The sequence below is a fragment of the Heloderma suspectum genome, chromosome 1 (genome assembly GCF_057233095.1).
Source record: "Heloderma suspectum isolate Gila_16-S chromosome 1, 16-S_ref, whole genome shotgun sequence".
In the NCBI taxonomy this organism is placed as follows: Eukaryota; Metazoa; Chordata; class Lepidosauria; order Squamata; family Helodermatidae; genus Heloderma; species Heloderma suspectum.
Window position 1 is genome coordinate 108,321,436 of NC_139458.1, and position 23,341 is coordinate 108,344,776.

Here is a 23,341-nt window from a genome sequence, read left to right on the forward strand (position 1 = left end):
AGCAGTCTTTTATCCCACCCCTCTAAATGCCTTTGCCACCAAGAAGCCAGTGTGAGCGGGGAAAGTTGCCCTGTTTGTTTGTTTTTTCTCCTGCTCCCAAGGTGTGCGTTCGCCAAGCAGTCCGGGTTCAAGAGTTCATGTTTACTTCTTGTGTTGCCTAGGGGAAGCCCAGCATACTGTATTAGCGTCTTCGTTTTTTGAGGTCTCTGGAGGAATGAGGGGAGGCTTCTACCCCATCTGTATCAATCATCATGAACAGAGACACGTTGAAGTGAAGCTTTAAAAAGAAGGTGTGGCTCAACTTGTTAAGGGCAAGATCTAGAGCGTAAAGAACAATAGTGCCTCGGAGGTTAAAAGCGCAGATTTGCCAGGCAGTTCTGCTGGCAGTTGGGGATGGGCATTGCCAACTCTTGGTGATCTCATCTTAAACCACCAGAGACTCATCACATTGCTTCCCAGCATCCTTGCATCATTTGGATTTTATTATGTAATCAATTGTTTTACTGTGGATAGAGATTCTGTAGCTTTTGGTTATAAATCCTTATGTTCTGTAGCTTAATTCATGCAGAAACTTTCCCAAGAGTATTCAACCCCCAGGGATTGGAAGGGTGAAAGATGGAATATTGAATGGTATCCTTTATATCAGAGTAGGAGCATGTGGCTCTCCAGATGTTGCTGGACTGCAACTCCCAGCAGCCCTAGCCAGTATAGCCAATCGTGAGGGATGTTGGGAGCTGCAGTCCAACAACATTTGGAGGGCCACATGTTCTCCACCCCTGCTTTATACTTTCTAGGAGACGCTTTCTCAGACATAGAGGCAAAGGTGGTTCTGCCATCCGGTAAATGTTAAAATACAGCCTCTTCTATTACCTACATTTTTAAATGTAGGTGTAGCTATATATTTAATGAAGAATCAGCTGCACTTCTTAAGACAATTAAGACAATGCGAGACATTGTAACCTGTGCCTCAGATTGGATCTGAAATCTGGATGGGAGTTAGTGTAGAACAAACGGGACTTGCACCCATGAGCCTGGGTGCCAGCAGGGATTAAATTCACTTTGATTTCTTGGTAGGCTCTCAACCTGTGGAAGACACATACCGGTTTCTTGGGGTGGGAGGACAGTTCTCCCTGCTCTATCTTCGCCTAATTCCTTTTTGCAAATCAGTCTCCTCTTCAGAGAGATGGTTTTATGCTCTAACTCACAAGAAACTAGCAAAATGCAAACAACCTAAGGCAAGAAATAAACTTCATTGGGGTGTGTGGTGGAAAACGGGGGGGGGGGAGTACAAAAAAAATGAGAAAGACACCTGCAAGTTGGTAGGGTGAACGGTGAAGCTGCTTGAAACGGTGAGGAAGAACGATGGAAGGAAAAATAGAAATCACCAGTTGCTTATATTGATAAGAACATAAGAAGAGCGATGCTGGATGAGACCAAGGGTCCATCTAGTCCAGGATTCTATTCACACAGTGTCAACCAGCTGCCAGTGGGAAACCCACAAGCAGGACTTGAGTGCCACAACATTCTCCTGCCCGTGTTCTCCAGTGACTGGTGTACATAGGCATACTGCCTCTAGTACTGGAGGTAGCATATAGCTATCAGGACTAGTAGCCATCGATGACCTTCTCCATGAATTTGTCTAACCTCCTTTTGTGGCCATCACTACATCTTGTGGAAGTGGATTCCATAGTTTAACTATGCACTGTGTGAAGTACTTCCTATTGTCTGTCCTGAATCTTCCACCAATCAGCTTCATGGGATGACCCTGGCTTCTAGTATTATGAGAGCAGGAGAAAAATGTCTCCCTATCCACTTTCCTCACACCATGCATAATTTTGTACACCTCTGACATGTCTCCCCTTACTCGCCTTTTTTAAGCTAAGCAGTCCCAGATGTTGTAACCTTGCTCATAGGAGAGTTGCCCCAGCCCCTTGATCATTTTAGTTGCCCTTTTCTTCAACAGTGCTTTCAACTAATTTACTCAGAACAGACATTAAGCTAACCGGACTGTAATTTTCTGGATGCCTCCCGGATCCCTTTTTAAAAATTGGTGTTACATTGGACCTTTTCCAGTTCTGTGGTACAGAGGCTGAACTTAAGGACGTGTTGCATATTTTTGTTAGAAGATCAGGAATTTCATATTTGAGTTCTTTAGGGCACAATCCTATGTCCCCTAGGCAGCCTCTGGGGGACATAGGATATTTTGGCTTGTGGGATACAAGGTCTCAACCAGGGCTCTGACCTCGGAGCCAAGGGACAGCACTCCCCTTCCCCTTGTAGTTTCCACGCTGGCGACATCTCTGTGCTTGGAAACAGAATGTGGAGACAGCGAAAAGGGGGCAGTCCTGGGGGGCGGGGGAAGGGACCATAGAAGCCACTTTTGCTCCAGCCCCTTAATCATTTTAGTTGCCCTTTTCTGCACTTTTTTGCCAACTCTACAATATCATTTTGTAGTTGCGGTGACCAGAACTATACAAAGTATTCTAAGTGTGGTCGCACCATAGATTTGTATACAGTATGATACTGGCAGTTTTATTTTCAGTTCCATTCCTAATTATGCCTAACATGGATTTTGCTTTTTTTACAGCAGCAGAAGCAGCACACTGGGTTGACATTTTCATTGAGCTGTGCGCCACAACCCCATGATCTATCTCTTCCTTGGTCAGTCACTGCTAGCTCAGATCCCATCAGCTTATACTTGAAGGTGGGATTTTTTGCCTGAGCAAGCATCACTTTACACTTGCTCATACTGAACCTCACTTGCCATTTAGATGCCCATTCTCCCAGTTTGGAGAGATCCTTTTGGAGCTCCTCACAGTCCCTTTTTATTTTAACCACCCTAAATAATTTGGTGTCATCAGCAAACTTGGCCATTTCACGGCTCACTCCTAATTCCAGATAATTTATGAACAAGTTGTAAAGCATTGATCGCAATATAGATTTCTGTGGGACACCACTGTTTACATTCCTCCATCGGGATGTAAATTTATCCCTCCATAAATTACCATTTATTCCTTTTTTTTTTTTTTGTTCTTTAACCAGTTACTGATCCATAAGGGGACCTGTCCTCTTATTCCATGACTGCTAAGTTTGCTCAGGAGTCTTTGGTGAGGGGCTTTGTCAAAAGCATTTTGGAAGTCCAAGTAAACCATGTCTACCAGATCACCCCTGTCCACATGTTTATTGACACTCTCAAAGAACTCTAGAAGGTTAGTGAGACAGGACTTACCTTTGCAGAAGCCATGTTGATTCTTTTTCATCAGGGCTTGTCTTTTAAATGCTTAATTATTAATTTTATCTTTAATAATGTTTTCAACCAATTTACCCAGAACAGACATTAAGCTAACTGGCCTGTAATTTCCCAGATCCCCCTTGGATCCCTTTTTAAAAACTGGTGTAACATTAGCCATTTTCCAGTCTTCTGGTACAGACGCTGATCTTAGGGGCACTTTACATATTTTTGTTAGAAGATCAGCGATTTCATATTTGAGTTCTTTAAAAACTCTAGGATGGATACCATCTGAACCCAGTGATTTATTAACTTTCAATTTGTCAATAAGGTTGAGAACTTCATCTGTTGTCACCGCTATTTGCCTCAGTTCCTCAGACTCCTTTCCTGAAAACATCCATACAGGCACAGGTATCTGTCTCATATCTTCTGCAGTGAAGACAGATGAAAATAATTCATTCAGCTTCTCAGCAATTTCCTTATCCTCTAGCACTTGTTTAACTCCATTATCATCCGTTGGTCTAGCTGGTTTCCTGCTTCTGATATATTTAAGGAATTCTTTATTGTTGTCCTTGATGTTGTTACTGATATGCTCCCCAAATGCTTTTTTTGCATCTCTTATTGTCCACTTGCATCTCCTTTGTGCAAGTTTATGCTCCTTTTTGTTTTCCTCATTTGGGCAAGACTTCCATTTTCTGAAGGAAGCCTTCTTTTTTTCTAATAGTTTCCTTGACACTGCTTGTTAACCATGCTGATGACCTCTTTGGACTTGGTGCTACCTTTCCTAACTTGTGGTATACATTCTTGCTAAGTTTCTGTTATTGTGGTTTTGAGTAACCTCCAAGCATTTTGAAAAGATTCAACCCTCTTGACTCCTCCCTTTCAACTTCCTTTTCACCAGTTCCCTCATTTTAAAGAAGTTTCGTCTTTTGAAGTCAAATGTGACTGTTTAGGACTTTCTTGGCAATTTTCCACTTACATTTATTTCAAATCTGATAGCACTGTGGTCACTGTTCCCAATTGGTTCAACAGCATTTACATCTCATACTAGGTTCTGGGTGACACCACTTAGGATTAAATCCAGGGTTGATCCCATGACCAACTGTTCTTGGGCACAGTCATTTAGGGCATCAAGAAATTTAACCTCTTTGACTTGACTGGAACATGCATTTGTCCAGTCAATGTTGGGGTAATTGAAGTCACTCATTATTGATCCTAGTTGTATGTCTTTCATTTCCCAATGGAAGGGGAGCACCATTGACAAATGTCAGGATAGGCCAGGCCTACCCATCACATTAACCTCTGGGTGCCAGTTAGAAATATTTCCCTGTCTTTCCTTTGAGACAGGAGGAGAGGAAAGGAAATTGATCCCTCCACCAACCAACTCCTCTTAATCCTAAATAAACTTTATCATTTTGATTACTTCCTTCCTTACATCAGCTTCACCAGTGGGAAGCAATAATTAATTTTGGTGCAATAAGCACATTCTCAGTCAGCCCTTTAACATTGCCAAGCAGCTGTCATCCAGATGTACCAAGGATTAGCTCATGGAACATAAGGGACTGTCATTGGATGTACCTCAATATGTATGACTACAATCTTACAGCTTTCCTTCCTTTACCAACAACATATCCCCAGTAACCCTGTAGAAGCAACAGAAGGTAAAACGTACTCTATTTAGATGTAAGAACTTAAAGTGTTGTAATTAAACATTATGCACAGATATGTACAGTAGCAAGAGAAAGTTTGTGAACCCCTTAATATTGTCACATATTTCCAACCTAAAATGTTATTAGACCTAACCCCATAATCTTAGATAAAGAACAATAGATAACCTGATAAAAGAAACGAGACATAAACATGATACTTTTTCTTTATTTATCCATAACTGATTCAACACTCAATTGCCATGTGTGAAAAAGTATGTGCACCTTTAGATTCAGTAGCTAGTAGCAACCCCTTGAATAGCAATGACTTCAAGTAAGTGTTTTCTGTAACTGTTGGTCAATCTCTCACATTGGTTTTGAGGAGTTTTAGCCCATTCCTCCTTACAGAACTGCTTCAGCTCTGTGACATTTGAGAGCTTCTTTGCATGAATAGCTCGCTTCAGGTCCTTCCACAACATTTTGATGGGGTTTAGGTCTGGACTTTGACTTGGCCATTCTAAAACACGGAATTTCTTCTTCCACGGCCATTCTTTTGTAGATTAGCTTGTATGCTTAGGTCATGTTGCATGACCCACTTTCGTTTCAGCTTCCGCTCTCGGACAGATGATCTAACATTCTCCTCTAGAATCTTCTGGCACACTGCAGAATTCATGGTTGTATCAATGGTGGCAAGTCATCCAGGTACTGAGGCAGCGAAGTAGGCCCAAACCATGACATTCTCACCACCATGCTTGACAGTTGGGATAAGGTTCTTCTGTTTGAACTCAGTGTTTGTTTTTTGCCAAACATAACCTTTCTCATTAAGGCCAAAACGTTCTACCTTTGACTTGTGTGTCCAGAGAACATTTTTCCAGAAGTGTTGGGGATCATCGATGTGATGTTTAGCGAACTTCAGACAGGCGGCAATATTGTTTTTAGAGAGCCGTGGTTTCCTCCTGGCTATCCTCCCATGAACACCATTCTTGTTCACTCTTTTTCTGATCGTATAGTCATGAACACTCACATTAGCCAAGGCGGGAGTGGCCTGCAGATCCTTGGATGTTACTCTGGGGTTCTTTTTGACTTCCTGGATGATGCATCGGGTTGTTCTTGGAGAGATTTTGGTGGGCCAACTGCCTCCTGGGTAGAGTGACTGTGGTCTTGAACGTTCTTCATTTGTAGACCATCTGTCTGACAGTGAATTGGTGGAGCCCCAGATCCTTAGAAATGGTTTTGTAACCATTTCTAGACTGTTAAGTAGCAATAACTGCTTTTCTGAGGCCCTCAAAGATGTCTTTTGATTGTGGCATTATGTGTTTCCAAACTCACAAAAGTGATCCTTTTATAGGGTGGGGCCTCCCAAACTCACCCCTGAAGATCTACCTAAATACTTAAACACCTGATTCTAATTATTCCCTTTAGTTGAGCTGATGCAACCAGGGGTTCAGTTACTTTTGCACATACCTTGACTCTTAAGTATTCATTGTTTTCCTAGTTTATACAGCAGTTTATTTCACAAGTCACTGAATTGGTTAATATAAACCCTATTGGGTATTTAGAAAAGGACTGGTTTTGTTTCACAAAGGCTACCAAGGTAAAACTATGGAATTTCTGTAATTAGCATTAGGGTTCACAAACTTTTTCTTGCCAATGTACATATGTGAAATGAAGTCATGTGATCCTGTGGGCCAGGAGGAGAGCAGAGAAATTTCCCTCACTGGCCAGGCTCTGATAGCCTTGCAAGGTAGGTAGACAGTCTCCTGCCTTTCAAGTCTGTCCAAGCCAGTTCACCGTCAAGGGAGATTTCCCTTCCCCAAGCCAGAAGGAGAGTGGGAGAATTTTCCTTGCTGGTGGCCAGGCTCAAAAGGTCACCGATACTGGCAGGGCAATGTAATAACTGACTCTTCAAGTTGCCTGCCTAGCGTCAGAAGGGACAGAACTGAGGGCAGCAACTGCGTAGATTTCCAAAACGGAGTGAATACAAATGGTAACTGAACAGACTGAGGGCTTGCACACTTATGCGTTTCACTCACAGAGCCAGGATTCCATAACCATGAGAGCAGCAACTTTTTGAGGGAGCTTTTCTGCTTTGGGACGTTGATGTTGAAGAAATTTATTTCTGCATATCTTGGAGGTTCTCCCACATATAAAGAAACCTCATTCTTTTGTTGATATGTCTGTTTTGCTTCCAGGCAGTAAGCACAAGACCACTGACATTGCAATTAGAGGGAACAAATGGGTCCTGCAAAAAATGTTGCCCTGTATCCCCAGTCCCTAAGAAGAATGCTCCTGTTAAAAACTCCAGCCAGCCTAGAACATGAACTTGTAAGCACTTGTGTCAGGCCACTTGGGAGAGGGGAAGGGGAAAGTGAAAAGGACCCCTTGACCTCCCTGAAGCCTTCCACTGCTGTGATATATAATGTTACAGAGCTTAGGTTTTGGGCTGGCTGTCAGTTTCAAACCTAAGCATTTTACTGCTGTTGGGGGCAAGGAGTGGTTCCAGAGGGGTTTCTTTTTCACATCCCTATATAGTGTACGTGCCCCCTGTACTTAATATAAGTTGTTAGGAGCTGGAACAATTTCCTCTCTCCCCCTGCCCCCCATCCCCTCCCCCCAACTAACACACTAATAATGTCTTGTCTCAATTGCTTTCAGCTATAGACATAACGGAGACATAACTGACTCATACAGTCTGCCAAACCTTTGGTTCTGTTACACCTGTTTCTCCTCTCCTGGGATGGAAGGAGTGCTGTCCATAGAAGACAATGAGGAAATCCAGGATTTTAGTACAGCTGTGATTGGATAGCAGTATGTCTTCTCCCCCATACCTAACCCTCACAAGGTAGCAGCAAAGACAAGCATTCTTGCCTTTAGTGTTCAGGTGAACCCAGAGGTACACTCTCCAGAGAATATGAGAAATTAATTGTCTTACCTCAACGCACTCAATGTTATGCAGGTCAATTATTTATAATTGTTTTCTCAACTTTTTCCAGAAAAAAACTTAAATTTAAAAACATATATGCTTCTCTGTTCCTAGGGCAGCCATCCCTAATCTGATGTCCTCCAGATCCATTGGACTGCAACTCCCATCATTCCCAGTCAACATGGCTGACCCAGGCAGTCCCCTGAGTATATAGAAACCACTTCCCCATTTTTATATTAATACTTTTTATTCAAAACATTTTTATAACAACAAACATAACAGCAAAATCAACATATTGATACAATAACAAAAATATTTACAATAAAAAGCTAAATAGTAATAATAAAACGCTCACAAAAAAGAGAAAAAATGCACATACAAACACAATTTTTTATCATTCTGTGGTTTGTTTTTTTCCTTTGGTTCCCACTACACATTTAGTTCTAAATATGCTGGCCAAATGTCTGTATATTTATTAGAACAAAGCTGTCGATCACTACCCCATTTTTGGATGACGGTGTTTTGCAACCAAACTGATAGATAGTTGATCACCTGAGTTCGCTGTTGGAGGGAACAGTTAGTGTTCATGTTCGGGGTTTCAGCTGGGCAGCCATGCCATCCACCGGCAGGTCACTCTATGTGTTCCACTCCCACACCCCATTTTTCATTTTTTTCTTTTCCAGCTGACACTCAGCATTCCATGCCTACTAAGCATGCTCAGGTCTCATTGAGCTGTTGGGTTGTTTTAGGTCGGTGGAGGGTTGTCTCTTAGGGTTTTAATAAAATAAAATTATATATATATATAGCGCTTGCCATCCGAGTTGACCGTTAGAGGGGAGTGACAATAATGATGTGGAGAAACTGGTGTGACTTGGCTGCTAAGTCTGCCTAGTAGACAATGGGTCGAAGTTACTTGCCCTATTTTTAGAGTTGACTTAGGAAGTCTACTTCAGGTTTTAAAGCAGTACAACTTTCTCTAATCTGAAACGCAGGTGGAAACAACTCAGGGAAAGAGGTGTTTGTTCATATTGAGGAAACTATTTACTGCCTGTTTATCCAGGATATAGCACTTGTCTGAACATTGCTACTTGTAGTGCCCTAAGATAACAGAGCATTTTAGTAGCCTTCTGCTGTTATTTGCACTGCATTACTAGTGTGCATAAGATTGGGTTTAAAGATCCCAGCAGCAGCACAACATGTGATCCTAATTTGATACTAGAGTCTAATCCCGGAGTGGGTGCAACAGCTGCCATAAGCATTTCTCCTCTGCTCTCAAGGGGGCAGGTACAGGTACCATGATGGAGTTGCTGGCACAGGCTGGAAAGTCTGGCATCTGCCCTTAAAGAGCAAGACATGCTAATGGACATTTGGCATCGTGTTTTTGCAAGGAGGGGAGAATTTTTGGTGGGTATATAGAAGCACAGTTCAGCTGTACTTGCCAAGCATAAATCTAGAGCCCCCCTAACTTCCACAATACACATTTCCATTTGTCCTGTATAGTTTGAAGCTGTAAAATAAGCAAATGTTTATTTTTACGTTGTTCATTCCAGTTACTTCTGTTCTGCAGACAGAGGTTTCTGTGAAGGAAATTTTATAGTGGGAGTGATTAATGGCTTCCCATAGCAAAAGTTAAATTTTAGTATCCAAAAGACAGATGAAGACGGAGGCTTGTAGGTGTTCATAAATTAGAGATCTTGTAGATGATGAAAATTGAAATGCTGTTTATTTCTTTTCAATAATTTGTTAGTGATGATGGAGCTGAGTTAATTCCCACCACAAATGTTTCTGAACAAGCTAACTAATCTGTGCATTCTTTTTTAATTTAATGTATACTAATGCTGGAACCTGGAATGTAAGATCAATGAATCAAGGTAAGCTGAAGGTGGTCAAACATGAGATGGCAAGATTGAACATCGACATCTTGGGAATCAGTGAACTAAAATGGACAAGCACGGGCAAATTAAATTCAGGTGACCAGCATATCTACTATTGTGGGCAAGAATCCCTTAGAAGAAATGGAGTAGCACTCATAGTCAATAAAAGGGTGGGAAAAGCAGTACTGGGGTACAATCTCAAAAACGATAGAATGATCTCAGTACGAATTCAAGGCAAACCATTCCACATTACAGTAATTCAAGTCTATGCCCCAACCACTAAGCCGAAGAAGCTGAGGTTGATCGGTTCTATGAAGACCTATAATACCTTCTAGAACTAACACCAAAAAAAGATGTTCTCTTCATCATAGGGGATTGGAATGCTAAAGTAGGAAGTCAAGAAATCACCGGGATAACAGGCAAGCATGGCCTTGGTGTACAAAATGAAGCAGGACAAAGGCTAATCGAGTTTTGCCAAGAGAACACGCTGATCATAGCAAACACTCTTTTCCAACAGCACAAGAGGCGACTCTACACATGGGCATCACCAGATGGTCAATATCGAAATCAGATTGATTATGTCCTTTGCAGCCAAAGATGGAGAAGCTCTATACAGTCAGTCAAAACAAGACCTGGAGCTGACTGTGGCTCAGATCATGAGCTTCTTGTTGCAAAATTTCGGCTTAAATTGAAGAAGGTAGGGAAAACCACCAAACCATTCAGGTATGACCTAAATCATATCCCTTATGAATATACAGTGGAGGTGAGGAATAGATTTCAGGGATTGGACCTGACAGACAGAGTGCCTGAGGAACTATGGACGGAGGTCCGTAACATTGTTCAGGAGGCAACAATTCAATCCATCCCCAAGAAAAAGAAATGCAAGAAAGCCAAGTGGCTGTCTGATGAGGCTTTACAAGTAGCTGAAGAAAGAAGGGAAGCGAAAAGCAAGGGAGAAAGGGGAAGAGATATCTAACTGAATGCAGAGTTCCAGAGAATAGCAAGGAGAGAGAAGAAGGCCTTCTTAAATGAACAACGCAAAGAAATCGAGGAAAACAACAGAATGGGAAAGACTAGAGATCTCTTCAAGAAAATCGGAGATCTCAAGGGAACGTTTTGTGCCAAGACGGGCATGATAAAGGACAAAGAAGGCAGGGACCTAACAGAAGCAGATGAGATTAAGAAGAGGTGGGAAGAATACACAGAAGAACTATACAGGAAAGATCTTCATGTCCCTGATAGCCATGATAGTACGGTCACTGAACTTGAGCCGGACATCCTCGAGAGTGAAATCAAGTGGGCCTTAGGAAGCATTAGTAACAACAAAGCTAGCGGAGAGGACAGTATTCCAGCTGAGCGATTTAAGATCCTAAAAGATGCTGCTGTTAAAGTGCTGCACTCAATATGCCAACAAATTTGGAACACTCAACAGTGGCCCCAATACTGGAAACGGTCAGTTTACATTCCAATTTCAAAGAAAGGCAATGCCAAAGAGTGTTCAAACTACCGTACAATTGCGCTCATTTCACGTGCCAGCAAGGTGATGCTCAAAATCCTGCAAGCTAGGCTTCACCAGCATGTGAACCGAGAACTACCGGAAGTACAAGCTGAGTTTCGAAGAGGCAGAAGAACTAGAGATCAAATTGCCAACATTCGCTGGATCATGGAGAAAGCAAGAGAATTCCAGAAAAACGTCTATTTCTGCTTCGTTGACTATGCTAAAGCCTTTGATTGTGTGGATCACAACAAACTGTGGCAAATGCTTAAAGTGATGGGAGTACCAGACCACCTTACCTGTCTCCTGAGAAACCTGTACGAGGGACAAGAAGCAACAGTAAGAACCAGACATGGAACAACCGATTGGTTCAAAATTGGGAAAGGAGTACGACAAGGCTGTACATTGTCGCCCTGCTTATTTAACTTATATGCAGAGTACATCATGAGAAACTCCGGGTTGGATGAATCACAGGTCGGAATTAAGATTGCTGGGAGAATTATCAACTACCTCAGATACCACCCTCATGGCAGAAAGCGAAGAGGATCTAAAGAGCCTCTTGTTGAGGGTGAAAGTGGAGAGTGCAAAAGCTGGTTTGAAACTTAACATTAAAAAAAGTAAGATCATGGCATCTGGCCCCATCACTTCCTGGCATATGGAAGGGGAAGAAATGGAAGCAGTGATAGATTTTATTTTCTTGGGCTCCAAGATCACGGCAGACGGTGACTGTAGCCATGAAATTAAAAGACGCTCCTTGGGAGGAAAGCTGTGGCAAACCTAGACAGCATAGGAAGAAGCAGAGACATCACCTTGCCGACAAAGGTCCGTATAATCAAAGCTATGGTTTTCCCAGTAGCAACGTATGGCTGTGAGAGCTGGACTATAAGGAAGGCTGAGCGCCGAAGAATGGATGCTTTCAAATTGTGGTGCTGGAGAAGACTCTTATGAGTCCCTTGAACTGCAAGGGGGTCAAATCAGTCAATCCTAAAGGAAATCAACCCTGAGTGCTCATTGGAAGGACAGATGCTGAAGCTCAAATATTTTGGCCACCTCATGCGAAGAGAAAACTCCCTGGAAAAGACCTTGATGCTGGGAAAGATTGAAGGCAAAAGGAGAGGGGGATGGCAGAGGATGAGATGGCTAGATAGCATCACCGATGCAGTGAGTATGAACTTGAACACAGTCTGGGAGAGAGCAGAGGACAGAAAGGCCTGGCGTGCTATGGTCCATGGGGTCACGAAGAGTCGGACACGACTTAACGACTGAACAACAACATACTAATGCTCTTGGATGCATGACTTATAAACATTATTTCTTCTCATTTACGTCCTAGTAATTTTACAGCTTGTATGAAGGGCATAGGAGAAAAGAAACTAAAATTGTGAACTTTTCCAAAAATTGTATCTGCTTTGTGTTGTGTTAAATTGCACACATTTAGGAAAGCCACATGGGTGGCAGAATGAAAGTTATTTCATTGAATTGCCCTGGTCTGTGGTCTCTGGATCAGATATCTTTTCTACTAAGAGTATGAGTAATAATTGACTCAGGTGAAAAAGAAGGCGCGAGAAACCTAGTTTGGAGATTTTATATAATGATTTGTCTAATATACTTGTATCCTACCCTTCCTCTAAGGAACTCAGAGTGACTTATGTAGAACATTTCCCATTTTGTTCTCTCAGCAATCCTCTGAGGTGGGATATCTAGAGATAATGACTGGCCCTGGGTAAGTAATAGCACAATCCTGTCCATGTCTGTTCAGAAGTACATAATTTTGAGTTTAGTGAGACCTACTCCCAAGTAAGTATGTATAGGATCGCAGCTTAAATTTCATGGCTGAGTGTTTATTCAAATGCAGGCCTCCCTGGTGCATTTATTATACAACTCCCATTTATTACACAACAGCTTTTTAAATAAGGTTTTCAGTTTTTCCTATATTCTTGTCCAAGGTGAAAGGTTTTTTTTTTGGAATGAATAGGGCTACCTGAACTCAGAAATGGACAGGGAGTGAAGCTGCAGGAAATATGGAGCTGGGAAAATCAAAATAGTTTGACTACTTTGTGAAGTATGACCAGCATTCTGGGTATTGTCATTTAGTGCTAGTTTACAGTGCTGGACGCTTAGGTGTACAAATATATTTAGGGATATTTGGGCTATTTTGCTTTCTGTAAAATGTTTCTTCATATTGCCACGAAGAATGAATTATGGTGTTGCGTGATGGGTTTTGCAGATTTATTTTTTATCTGCGAGTTTGCAGGACTAGAGACCACTGGTCTAATACTAGATTAGTTTAGCAGTGTCATTTTTTTCATTGTCTGTGTACAGTAGTCTATAATGTTAGGGTGGTCACTCAAAATTGGTACTTTGGGCAGATTTCTAAAGTGCAAAGAACTAAATGAAAATTGACACTGAACTATTATCTTGCCTCTTGTGGTGAGCTTCCTGCAGAGAGTGTATTGTGTATTTGTTGTGGAATCTTGTACTTCAGCCTGCTAAAATTGCTCCAGATTCACAAACTGAGAAATTAGTCCAAGACTGAGAATGCCAGAATGTCATATGATAGTTCATGTTTGCATAGTGAATGTGAATATACAGTATTACTGATGTATCAGAATAAGAGCCCTTCCTCTTGGATCCATAATTGCATGCTTCTTATAAAGACATTTTTGTGTTGGTTCAATGTTTGTTACTTAAAGTTGTTCTTTAACATTATATATTATCAAAAGTGACATTACATTAGTATGCAACATATATCTGCGATTCTGGATTCTGCTTCTGACTTCCCAGCTGTTTTGTATGACTTTTTATCAGCCACTTATAGCTAAATTTTCCAAAATTTCTGTTTCTTTGCTTTTTGCTGAATGCACTTCTTGCACTGCAGAAACGCCTGTGCTTGCTCCAACTTAAATGTGGCATGCTATAATTTGAATGATATGGGCCTATATGTGTTGCCATCATATATTTGTTTTGTGATCCTGAAAGCTGATTAACATGTACTTAATTTGTCCAGATGAGTACTGTTGCAGGTCAGCTGTCTTAGTGTGGTAATTTAAATCTATTGTCTTAGTCTGGTTTCACTTAACTAGAGAAAATTTGGATGACCACATGGCTTGCGTTCTGTTAGATCGGGCGGACTGAATTTCTATAAGTGTACTTGATCTCCAATGCCTGTATAGTCCTGATATTGTAGCCAGATCCTCGCCATCTTAAAGAGAGTCAGGAGTTTTCATCTCTCAAGCTATTGAATGCAAGTCCATCTAACAAATGAGCCAGCTGGAGGTATGTAAGATATATATATCTTGCCTTCAATGCCCACATTAGGCCAAGTACCACTAACTAAAAATGCTACATTTTTCTCTGCATTGGAATCACTGGAAGGGTGGAGAGGCGTTAATGTCATCCCCCTCCCAGTGATCTTGATCCAGATCTGACTGATCAGCTGGGCAGTGGGGAAAAGTGGTTGGGGCTATGTGGACCTCACAGGGAGTGCCAAGTGCTATATGTAACCTGCAGGTTGCCCAATGTGTGATTTAGTGGTTTCCCCAGATTGACCAGGTTTAGATGACGTGCTGAAACTTGTCTTGAGTTATTTAACCCATGCTGTAGTGTCCGCTAGCACCAAGTTGCATATGCAACCCCTGCTTGGCAGTTGTTGTGTCATGTGAACCTGGCAAGCAGGGTTTATGCATAGGTTAAACAACGGTTTGCTTACTACCAACCCTCACACAACTCTAAAACAGTCCATGGGTTATGCGAGGGTTGTTTAACCCTCGCATAACCCATGCTCGCTGGGTTTGCACAACATAACCCCTGAGTGGGGGTTATATATTCAAAATGGCAGCCACAACGCAGCATCACCATGTGTTAAATAACTCACGGTGGGCTGTTGGGTCATGCAAATAGCCCCAGAATCAGTGATATAATAGGAATAAATAAGTCAGGGATTTGTGTGAGATGGCATAAACTGTGGTAGCTTCAGCAGTAAAACTGATAAATTTATTTTTTTCTGATCCAGAATTAACTAATGCTCATGTTCCTAGGTTCATTGCCTCACTAAAAATCCAGATCAGTGACATAAGCCCTTCATTTCTCATAGACATTGAATAGCGTTTGTTGATATTAAAGGGACAAAGGGCTGCAGTTAGTGATGAAGTGATATTGATACCAACGTAGGGGGAAGATGGCAAGTATTGCTTCCACCTGAACAGTCTTCCCAATTGCAGCCCAATAATCCTCTCTCAGAAAAGCCAGTGAAAGCTTCATACCACAGAACAGTTGTTGTCATTGCTGCTAAAAGCACTGTAGATTTTTAGGGGGCTTAAACAGGCAAGTCAGTACTTGCTTTATAGTAATAAAATACTTAAGATTTCCATTTCCTCTAGTTAGTGTCAAGCAGTGTTCTTTAAGGATCAAGGCAGAGAATTTAGGCATAAGAAAATTACAATAAAGTGAAAAGTAAGTGCCCACTTTAAATGTTTCTACCTCCAAAATACAGTTTATCTATACATGCATTGTATATCTTCATGTTGTATGCACACACATTTTGTGTCAAACAATCAAAGTGGTTTTGGTTATTGTTTTTAAAACACTCTGCTTAAGCAGCATTCTCTCTGTCATTAAGATGCAAAGTGTATTTCTTTATGTATTTACTGATAACATTTATATCCTGCTTTTGAGCCGAAATATTAGAGTGGCTAACATATGGGAGACAGAAACATAACAATAAAGCAATTAATTAAAACTCATTAAAACAGCAGAATGGCAGCAAGAGATGATCAAAACAAGTAAAACAAAGGGCAGTGTCACACAAAGTTAAAAGAACAACTGAGTCACAAAAAGGAAAGGACTAGGCCAATAGCTCATTGTCTAGTACCAAATAGTTTCCCCTGGGAATGGCATGGCAATCCAAAGACAGGTTGCCACCACTAAAAGGCCATATCTCAGGTTCTTAACCTCCTTGGCCTTGAAGGTGGAGGAGATTTTTAAAAGGGTCTGAGTAGAACAGCTTAACATCTGGGCAATTGGTCCTTAGAGTACACTCCCAAGCTTGTTGGGGATGTAATGGTTAAAACCAGCACCTTGAATGATGAAGACAAGGACTTGGGTGGATTAGCTGGAATTCCTTGATCTGTGGCCTATGGTAGTACAGCTCTTCCTAGATCCCAAGGTTCTCGAACTCTGCTTCCTGATAGTAGTAGCCTTAAAGTTCATAAGAATTAATCAAATGGCAATTCTCAGTCTTTTAAAAATACTTTTCTATCCACACAACACACATAGCTAGGTCGTAGCCATTCCTACTAAACAGACACAGAGTAATAACCATGGCCAAGATCCAGAAAGTGCCTTTGATAAATGCAGAACACCAGCTGGGTGGATTTTTTTGGCGATTTTTCTTTGAACAGTTGACCCCATGCAATATCATCAACTCCATTTGACATTTGCTAATTTCAAAACTGGTTGCCATGTATAACATGGGGGACTACCATTGAAGAAACCGTTTTTGCTGTTTAGTTGATCTTGGTCAATATTTGTGTTCTTCCTACCAAGTAGCCCATTGGCCAAATTAATAATACGTATGGAAGATCAGTTTGGAAGAGTTTTATAATGCCAGCAGTTTGTGATTTGGTATAGATGTCATCTGTTCAAAGATGGGAGCCAAACGTTCTACTGAGACAGTACAAAAGCCTTGATTCCAGCCATTATTTCTTTTCTATTAAAAATTCCCCAAAGGGTATAAAACTGCAGAAAGAACATTAGGGCTATTATCTTATACTTTAAAAGCTTCCTAGCCTACTAATAAGCTAGTAATGTTCCGTACACATGTTATCTATAATTTGTGTCTTCCTTTTTTCTAATTGAATTGTACTTAGGGATGGCGGAGAATTCTGCCACGGATTTCAGTGAGGCCAAATGCACTGGCATTCGGCCCCCTGAAACCTGTGGCGGAACGGCTTGCCACCCCCCCCCCCGCGGATTCCCCCCGGGATGAAGCTTACATGGGGTGGATTTTCCGGATGACGGCAGCTCTGGCGGTGGCAGGTCTTTTGACCGGCTGCCATGGCCACCATTTGCATCCTGGTCTTTGCCGTGATAGGCTACGTAAGTATTTACATAGCCTATCACGGCAAGCCAAGCAAAAAAAAAAACGGCATACGCACATGGCGGTGGCTACGGCGGCTGCCATTTGCGTTCCCTATTTTTTACCGTTTTAGCCTACGTAAATATTTACGTAGGCTATTATGGTGAAAAAAAAGGGGAATGCAAATAGCGTAGTGGGTGCTACTTGTGTTCCTTTTTCTCCCGCTGTTTTAGCCTACGTAAATATTTACGTAGGCTAAAACGGCGAAAAATACGGAATGCAAATGGCAGCTGCCGTAGCCACCGCCATGTGCGTACGCTGTGATTTTGTTATTTTTTTGCCCAGCCATGATAGGCTATGTAAATACTTACGTAGCCTATCACGGCAGCCTGGCTGGACATAATGGCGGCCACTATGGCGGCCGCCATTTGCATCCACAGCAGCCCGTCCGCGGCCGGAACCCCAGCTGCGGACGGCCGTGGCCAGCTGCTCCACAGAGCTGCCGCGGAGCCGGCCAGGCAGGATTCTGGGGGGGAGGACTGGATCGCCCACCCCCGTCGAGGATTCCGGGGGAGGGACGGAGCGCCTCCCCCCCCACCGCAAATCAATTCCGTGAAAAGGTAAGTGACTTTCGTACATCCCTAATACTGCTGGGGTATGTTTAGGTATCTTTTCTTCTATATGAAGATAGGATTTGACTACATCATAGTAATTCCCTGATGATCCATCTATATTTAAATCTTGGACTGGTTCCCATGTGCTATTTAAGAGTATTTCAAGGACTATCTGTCCATGGATGTTTCTATAAAAATGAAGACATCAGCTAGAAAGCAAATTGTTCAGTCATGTCCGACTCTTCGTGACCCCATGGACCATAGCATGCCAGGCCTTCCTGTCCTGCGCTCTCTCCCGGAGCGTGCTCAAGTCCATATTCATTGCATCAGTGATGCTATCTAGCCATCTCATCCTCTGCCGTACCCTTCTCCTTTTGCCTTCAGTCTTTCCCAGCATCAGGGTCTTTTCCAGGGAGTTTTCTCTTCGCATTAGGTGGCCAGAATATTTGAGCTTCAGTATCTGTCCTTCCAATGAGCAGTCAGGGTTGATTTCCTTTAGGATGGACTGATTTGACCTCCTTGCAGTCCAGGGGACTCATAAGAGTTTTCTCCAGCACCACAGTTCGAAAGCATTGATTCTTCTGCGCTCAGCCTTCTGTATAGTCCAGCTCTAACAGCCATACGTTGCTACTGGGAAAACCATAGCTTTGATTATACAAACCTTTGTCAGCAAGGTGATGTCTCTGCTTCTTACTATGCTGTCTAGGTTTGCCATAGCTTTCCTCCCAGGGAGCAAGCGTCTTTTAATTTCATGGCTACAGTCACCTTCTGCTGTGATCTTGGAGCCCAAGAAAATAAAATCTGTCACTGCTTCCATTTCTTCCCCTTCCATATGCCAGGAAGTGATGGGGCCAGATGCCATAATCTTAGTTTTGTTAAAGTTGAGTTTCAAACCAGCTTTTGCACTCTCCACTTTCACCCTCAACAAGAGGCTCTTTAGATCCTCTTCGCTTTCTGCCATGAGGATGGTATCGTCTGGGTATCTGAGGTTGTTGATAATTCTCCCGGCAATCTTAATTCCAACCTGTGATTCATCCAACCCGGCGTTTCTCATGATGTACTCTGCATATAAATTAAATAAGCAGGGCGACAATATACAGCCTTGTCGTACTCCTTTCCCAATCGGCTGTTCCATATCCAGTTCTTACTGTTGCCTCTTGACCCTTGTACAGGTTTCTCAGGAGACAGGTAAGGTGGTCTGGTACTCCCATCTCTTTAAGAATTTTCCAGAGTTTGTTGTGATCCACACAATCAAAGGCTTTAGCGTAGTCAATGAAGCAGAAATAGACGTTTTTCTGGAATTCTCTTGCTTTCTCCATGATCCAGCGAATGTTGGCGATTTGATCTCTAGTTCCTCTGCCTCTTCGAAACCCAGCTTGTACTTCTGGTAGTTCTCAGTTCACATGCTGCTGAAGCCTAGCTTGTAGGATTTTGAGCATCACCTTGCTGGCATGTGAAATGAGCGCAATTGTACGGTAGTTTGAACACTCTTTGGCATTGCCCTTCTTTGGAATTGGAATGTAAACTGACCTTTTGCAGTCTTGTGGCCACTGTTGAGTGTTCCAAATTTGTTGGCATATTGAGTGCAGCACTTTAACAGCATCATCTTTTAGGATCTTAAATCACTCAGCTGGAATAGTGTCCCCTCCGCTAGCTTTGTTGTTACTAATGCTTCCTAAGGCCCACTTGACTTCACTCTCTAGGATGTCCGGCTGAAGTTCAGTGACCGTACTATCATGGCTATCAGGGACATTAAGATCTTTCCTGTATAGTTGTTGTGTGTATTCTTTCCACCTCTTCTTAATCTCATCTGCTTCTGTTAGGTCCCTGCCTTCTTTGTCCTTCATCATGCCCGTCTTGGCACAAAACGTTCCCTTGAGATCTCCGATTTTCTTGAAGAGATCTCTAGTCTTTCCCATTCTGTTGTTTTCCTCGATTTCTTTGCGTTGTTCATTTAAGAAGGCCTTCTTGTCTCTCCTTGCTATTCTCTGGAACTCTGCATTCAGTTGGATATCTCTTCCCCTTTCTCCCTTGCTTTTCGCTTCCCTTCTTTCCTCAGCTACTTGTAAAGCCTCATCAAACAGCCACTTGGCTTTCTTGCATTTCTTTTTCTTTGGGTTGGATTGAGTTGCTGCCTCCTGAACAGTGTTACGGACCTCCGTCCATTGTTCCTCAGGCACTCTGTCTATCGGGTCTAATCCCTGAAATCTATTCCTCACCTCCACTGTATATTCATAAGGGATATGCTTTAGGTCATACCTGAATGATTTAGTGGTTTCCCCTACCTTCTTCAATTTAAGCCGAAATTTTGCAACAAGAAGCTCATGATCTGAGCCACAGTCCGCTCCAGGTCTTGTTTTTACTGACTGTATAGAGCTTCTCCATCTTTGGCTCTAAAGGACATAATCAATCTGATTTCGATATTGACCATCTGGTGACGTCCATGTGTAGAGTCGTCTCTTGTGCTGTTGGAAAAGAGTGTTTGCTATGATCAGCGTGTTCTCTTGGCAAAACTCGATTAGCCTTTGTCCTGCTTCATTTTGTACACCAAGGCCATGCTTGCCTGTTATCCCAGTGATTTCTTGACTTCCTCCTACTTTAGCATTCCAATCCCCTATGATGAAGAGGACATCTTTTTTTGGTGTTAGTTCTAGAAGGTGTTGTAGGTCTTCACAGCACCCATCAACCTCAGCTTCTTCGGCCTCAGTGGTTGGGGCATAGACTTGAATTACTGTGATGTTGAATGGTTTGCCTTGAATTCGTACTGAGATCATTCTATCATTTTTGAGATTGTACCCCAGTACTGCTTTTCCCACCCTTTTATTGACTATGAGTGCTGCTCCATTTCTTCTAAGGGATTCTTGCCCACAGTAGTAGATATGCTGGTCACCTGAATTTAATTTGCCCGTGCTTGTCCATTTTAGTTCACTGATTCCCAAGATGTCGATGTTCAATCTTGCCATCTCATGTTTGACCACCTCCAGCTTACCTTGATTCATTGATCTGACATTCCAGGTTCCTAAACAATATTGTTCTTTACAGCATCAGACTTTCTTTTCACCACCAGACACATCCACAGCTGAGTGTCCTTTCGGCTTTGGCCCAGCCGCTTCACTCTTTCTGGCGCTACTTGGAAATTCCCTCTGCTCTTCCCCAGTAATATATTGGACACCTTCCGACCTGAGGGGCTCATCTTCCGGCGTCATCTCTTTTAGCCTTGTGATACGTTCCATGGGGTTTTCTTGGCAAGAATACTGGAGCGGGTTGCCATTGCCTTCTGCAGTGGACCACATTTTGTCAGGACTCTCCACCATGACCTGTCCATCTTGGGTGGCCCAGCACGACATAGCTTATGGCTTCACTGAGTTACGCAAGCCCCTTCCCCACAACAAGGCAGTGATCCATGAAGGGGGAAAGCAAATAAGAGCTGATAAAGTGTGAAATTTGGCGTCTGGGAAGGCACAGTGCCTGTCTGAAAAAGGCAGCTGTGTAGAAAAGAAATACCTTTTATTCCAAAGCATTTCAATGTATTGCAAGGTTGCTGAATCTTTCTGCCACCAAAGCCATAATAGGTTTGTATTAGACCTAAGGCCGATTAGTAAATACCATGCAGGGCAAGATTATCAACAACCATTGAGTAGGATGCTTGTTGACTTGGACTTTTTGTTTAGCCATTTTGTGGTTACTTAGGGTAGCTGCCTGGACATTTTTTACTTTCCTTAGCTTATTAAGTTTCAAAACGGGTCAGGGATATGATGAGTCATGCTTAGAGATGTAGTTTTAAGTTACCTGAATTCAGAAGTAGGGAACCCCTTTCAGTCAGAGGAACAAATTCCATTTTGGAGACCCTCTTGGGGGCTGCATTCCAGTGGTGGGCAGGGCCAAAGGCAAAAGGGGCAAAGCCAAACCCCCAAAATACCAGCATATTGTAGCTTAAAGCTCTTACTTCCAGTAGCTAAGCCTTAGGAGAGGCATTTCAACCTTTTAGAATGTGGAAAATGCACGAAACCCAGGAAACAAGCAAATGATCAATGGTTGGGGAAAGGAACCAGGGGAAGGGGGCATAGACTTTTGGGGAATCCTGGAGAGCTGGATTGGGACCCCAGGAGGGATGGGTTTGGCCCCTGGCCTGAGGTTCCCCTGCTCTAATTGATGTAACTACACTACTCAAAAGTTTCAGTACCATTTCATCTGAGTTCAATGTGTTCTGTTGATGTCATGGTCAAATGGGGTTAGGAAGTAATATTGGACCTACAATCATATATGGAGCCAGATATGGGTCATGGCATAGTGATGTCACCCAGTTAATGTTAGCCCTTATCAGCTCTCAGGAGTAAGTTAGCTGATGATCTCATAGACAGCTGTAGAGTGATGCAAGAAATAAGACAACTTAGGTAAATTTGGCAGTTTGGGTGTTTTTAACCTTTAACATCCTAAGCACACGTTGTTGTTGTTGTTGTTGTTGTTGTTTTGCCTGTAAAAGGAGGGTCCAAGCCCTGCCCAGTTAGTTCTCTCTTATGAGAGGATTTCACAGGTAAAACTAAAACTCTCTACATGGAACCCATAAATGATTGCTTTCATTCAGATGTGCCTTGTGAGAGTGAAAGGTGCTTGCCCAGCCAAATTCTTCCAATTTCTCTATCCTTCTGCAGCCCCCCATGTCCCATCCCATGCTGTTCCAGGGGGGTCCTTTGACCCTCAAGAATGGCTTTTGGGGCTGCAGGGAGGAGGGGAGCCAGTAAAGCTCCATTGCATGAGAAAAGTTCCCCTCATTTTTCTCTCTTTTCAACTCTGTTACATTCTACTTTGGTTCTGTCCAAATGAGGCTAGAATAGATTCGAATCTTTTATTATAAATTAGGTGTTTGGTTCTTATTACTGAAATTTCACTAAGTTTTTATCTACTAACTGCTCATACTGCCTTATACTGTTTCCCTCCTCTGTTACCAAGTTTATTTCTTCATGCTGGGTTATACTAATCTTTATTTACTTTTGTCAATTTCTGTGAAATTGTAACTTTTCCTATACTTTTCCTTTAAGGTACTATCCTACTAGTCATTAACCATAGTGATATATTGAAACACCAGTCCGTGTTACAAATTCTACATTTATCCTGATCATCTGATTTTTGACTAATAGCATGTTGGAAGATCAGGCTAATTAGATTCAAATGGGTACTGGAAAGTAGGGTGCCTTTTTAGAAGCCCCCTCTCCCAGAAAACAACAACAGCCATCTTCCCAGGCTTTCAGTTATCGTGTTACTTTACACAGAGAGAGGATGGGAGTAGCCAGTGGGTTATGGATTATTTTTTAGTTCCTTGGGTTGTTGAACCATAGGAAACTGCCCTATACTGAGCCAGACCATAGGTTCATCTAGCCCAGTATTGTTGATGCTGCTGGCAAAAGCTCTCCAGGGTTTCAGGCAGAAGATTTCCCAGCCCTACTTGGAGATGCCAAGGATTGAACTTGGGATCTTCTGCATGCA

At 42.4% G+C, this 23,341-nt stretch overlaps 1 protein-coding gene across 2 annotated transcripts in view; it reads left to right on the forward strand.

The window, feature by feature from the left end:
- The window catches only part of QSER1 (glutamine and serine rich 1), a 60,388-nt gene that overhangs the window by 1,002 nt on the left and 36,045 nt on the right, over window positions 1-23,341 (forward strand). The window lies entirely within an intron of this gene.